Genomic DNA, 4,521 nt, shown 5'->3' with positions numbered 1-4,521 from the left:
GAAGAGCATATACTGTACTAAACACATCTAAGCACATTCATCAAAACAGTAAATGTATCCAAACAATGTGTATAGTTAAAAAAAAAAACGTGTTCTGCCCCGATCGTCCGCACCTTCCATGTGCCACGCCCCCTCTTTAACCCTGTGTGGAATCCCCGTGTGATCAGCTGTTTCTGGCTGTTTTTATTAGCTCTCTGTATTTCGTCCACGTTTCAGTTTGTCTCCCCAGTCCGGTCATTGCCTGCCTTACCTGTAATTAAACCCTGTATTCCCCGATACCCTGATGTCTGCGCCTTTGTCTCCGTTCCGTCCCCGCTCAGCAGGACAATTAATGGATTATTATTAATATTAAAATAATTAATAAGAAATCTTTATTTTTAAATGTATTTTATTATATAATGATCATCAAACCACTTGTGCACATCATAAATGCAAAGTCTCATTCTTTGGTCAAATTGCAAATGCTTCAGCACAGTCATGGAAATGATGCTCTCAGCTGACTTGAATTTCATTAATAGAGGAGGATATTTAAAGCATGGGTTTCTTAACATCAGGTCAATGGACCCCCCAAGGGGTCAGACGGTGGGTCTTAGGGAGTCCGTGATGGTCAGATTACAGTTTTCTCAGTTGCTTTGATGCATTTCTCATTTAATTCCCACAACCTCTAGTCAGTCGTGCACATCCTAACAGCAATTTCTTGTTGTTTTCATCATTTTGCAATTGCTTTAGTGCACTCAGGCAGATGCTTATGTACAATTCTCAGCTAGTCATCAGCGGTTGCTTATGTCATGATGATCAAAATGCATTGTGTAGCCCTCTTTTGCATAGTCTTACACTCCAGACAAACTTGTCATTTTGTCATTGTGTAAGTCATTGCAGTCGAAAAGTGTCTCATTGTATCATTGGCTGCGCAAGTGCATTTTATAGGTTTCTACAAAACTTTTTTGGTATGTATTCACAATACTAATGATCCCTGCACCACCTTAAATAGCTCCTAGATGAAACATTATTAGGGGCATATGTGAGAACTTAGATCAATCAAGAAACCAATCACAGAGCAGTCCCTTAAAATTGCTCCCGAAACTGCAGCTGGCAAGTATATAAAGACAAGGCACAATGCAGCATGGAAAAACAGCAAGGAAGGACAACCTAAAAATGGAAGAAGAGCAAGAAAATGAACAGGGCCAACAGCCCAGACCAAGAAGAGTAGGGGTATGTGGTGTAAGGAGACAAAACAGAAGAGGTAGAACAGGTCCAACACGTAGGTCAGTTCCTAATGAAATAATGGCCACAATTGTGGACCTTGTTATAAATACTATGTTCCATTTGAAAGGAACAGTGAAGGAACGTCGGTACCTATATGTGCAGGTAAGACAGTACTGTGCATGTACAGTAGGGTGGGGTGAAAAAATCAAAATTTCCAATAGCAATTTCTAATAGTGCAGAAAAGTTGTCACTGGACCTCGCTCTTAAACGTGCAAAATATCTTTGAAATAGGTTAATATTTTCAGGTTCCGCAACGCGATTGAAGTTTTCACCTGTCACATCAATGCACAGATCCACGCTACGTATCATCCATATCATAACGCAATGTAAAATTGTTCCAAATTAATACAAGAACCTAACAATCGGTCAGTGACAATGAGTAACTGGGTAACGACTCATTCAGAAATGTGGTGCTCAGGAGCCTGCTTACACTGACAGACTAGCAATATACACTATCCATTATCTATACCGCTTTATCCATCTGGGTCTTACCAAAAATATTGGGACACCCTTCCGAATCATTGAATTCGGGTGTCCCAATATTTTTGGTAATATAGTGTATCTAACCATTTTGACTGTCATGCTTAATACTTTTCATTTTGGTGGCACTGAGGAACAATTTTACATTGCGTTATGATATGGATGATACGTAGTGTGGATCTGCGCATTGATGTGACCGGTGATTAATCGTAATGCACGTACCCAGCAAACAATATGACGTTGAAATGACGTCTTTTAGACGTCTTGGCCTACCGTAGAAAAGACGTCTTCAGAGGGTGCAGAATGAAAGTTTTTATGACGTCTTTTTTAGACGTCCTCTGGATGTTCAGTTATGACAACTATAAGACGTCTGTATAAGGTGAAAAAACAGTCCGGAAATGGTCGGTGTAGACGTCGTTTTAACGTCACACATAGACTTACTTTAGACGTAATTTATGTATTTACAGCTTTATTCATTACAAAATAATCCCCACTATATATTCTAATACCATATTATGTTTCACCCCAATAACCTAGTATCATTAAGCAAATTCAGTACAAAAAGTCTCACACAGCATTCTTAATACATTTTTATTGGGAGTATCAGATCAGATGATAACACACCTCCCCCTCTCCTTGTGTCTTACAACATCACAGCAAAAATAAATACATTTAAACCAAAAACTAAGTGAATTTAAACATCAATAATTCACTCAATACACAATACACATAGTTACTGTGATGTTGCGCTGCTTTATTTGGTTTAATCGTCCAGTCTGAGAAGGCATTCAAGTAAGAATTGTATTGTACTGAGTACATGACAATAGTAACTTTGAATCCTTGAAATACATGTATTTGATAATTTTCCTGGCAGCTATCTTTTTACACAGAGCCACAATACACAATAATTTTATTATTAATTTCACTGCTAACAGTTTGTATCAGGAGTTGGTTATTGTAAAAGAAGTAATGTGCGTGCAGGTGATTTTTGTATAGATTTATCTACACCCTTCTGGTAGTGCTGCCATTGCAGTCAGGTGTCACAGACTACGAGGAGTAGAAGTTGTCCGACTTGGCTGCAGTCAGTTTATACTCCACCCTTGCAGCCGCCGGCAGATCGCGTTCCACGTCGCGTCAGCTGCAGACAGACCTAAGTCCAAGTAGAACACACCCATTGATTATTTTTTGGCTGTTTTGCTAGCGTTCAGTAAACCTCTGCTCGATAGGCCATCAAGTTGTCTGTCTCAGCGCATTCTATAAAACGGAGCCAACTTGGTTGATCGAGTTTTATAGTCTGTGTGTATCATCGTGATCACCCTCATTTTTTTATCGATAAAAAAAATCGAGATCGTTTTATCGCCTAGCACTACTTCTTATTGTGAAATATGTATATATATTTTTTGAAAATCAGTATTTATTTCATAATGCCGTTTTTCATCATTTCATGACGCTGAATGATGAAATACTTTTAACTTTACTTTTCCCGCTTTACTGCAAAATGGAAGTCGTTCTGTGCTCACAAGAGCGCTAAAAATATATGAAATCATATTTCACAATAAGTAAATTTATATACCAGAATGCAATATATTTCACAATAATGAGCTGTATTTCATAATACTTTTGAACACTTTGGAGTTCCATATGTACAGATGTGTCTTACCTTCAGATTAATTATGTGGACATATTGGTTTGCAAAAAAGTCAGCAATGCGATTATTAAACAATGTACACAACTAAACAATGCTAAATACTACTTACCTTAAACTTTAAACTTGTCCACAACGACGTGCAGTTTCTCACAACCGTTTTACTGCAAAAGACGGTGTCGGCTTTTTTTTAAAAAAAATTTAGCGCTACGGCAACAGAACTTGGCCAAACCACACACCGGACGTGCATCGGCAAATTGTGATTATGGGATTTGCTTACGTGTAGCAGTTTATTTTTGGACATTTTAAAACATTAAAATTACAACAGCATGAGCTACAATAGGCACCAGAATTGACGCTGACAATGTTTACATGGAATTGACGATCTGTCTACAAATTTCCAAAAGTCGCCTACCTAGACGTTCAGCTTGAACTACATATCTACGCCCAAGAGGGGTCAGAGTTAGACGTGCAGATACTGCACCTGATTTGCACGTTGTGTAGACATCCAGATATGGTTCTGGACCGACCGACTCCATCTAGACATGATCTGCACGTCTGATGGACGTCTCATGTTTGGTGGGTAGAGCCGCAGAGTGATGTAATGTATATGTATGGCTGATACCCAGTAAAAATCTGCGTTACCTGAACGTATTTTGCAGTGATTATCATGTTGTGAAAGTGCACAAACACAACACCGATGAGTATAGACAATGGATAGTGTATATTGCCCATTGATGTGACAGGTGAAAACTTTGATCGCATTGCAGAACCTGAAAATATTAACTTATTTCAAAGATATTTTGCACGTTTAATAACGAGGTCCAGTGACAACTTTTCCGCACTATTGTAAATTGCTATTGGAAATTTTGATTTTTTTTCACCCCACCCTAATGTACAGTAATACTGTAATTAATTCTGTAATCTACTGTACAGAAAATAGCCCAACATTGTATATTGGCTTACAGTACAGTTGATGTAACCTTGACACATTTGCTACAGCTGTGAAAGCAACATGAATATGTAATGATTTGACTCTTGTCTCCAAAATGAAAGTGCATTTTACATTATACTTACTGTAGTATCTTGTTTGATACAGCATATAATGGAACTGGAATCAAGTGAACCAC

The 4,521-nt window shown here is 38.2% G+C and overlaps 1 long non-coding RNA gene across 1 annotated transcript; it reads right to left on the bottom strand.

Annotated features, from left to right (window-relative positions):
* Positions 1-2,323: 2,323 nt before the first annotated feature.
* LOC140592323 (uncharacterized) lies at positions 2,324-3,975 on the bottom strand. The gene is made up of 2 exons (XR_011992693.1): positions 3,504-3,975; positions 2,324-2,896 (listed from the first exon to the last, which is right to left on the bottom strand). It is a non-coding gene; the product is annotated as an uncharacterized lncRNA (long non-coding RNA).
* Between the last annotated feature and the right edge of the window lie 546 nt (positions 3,976-4,521).

Source organism: Paramormyrops kingsleyae, chromosome 8 (genome assembly GCF_048594095.1).
Source record: "Paramormyrops kingsleyae isolate MSU_618 chromosome 8, PKINGS_0.4, whole genome shotgun sequence".
Classification (NCBI taxonomy): domain Eukaryota; kingdom Metazoa; phylum Chordata; class Actinopteri; order Osteoglossiformes; family Mormyridae; genus Paramormyrops; species Paramormyrops kingsleyae.
Note: the sequence above shows the minus strand (reverse complement) of the source record. Positions and strands in the feature narration are given on the sequence as shown.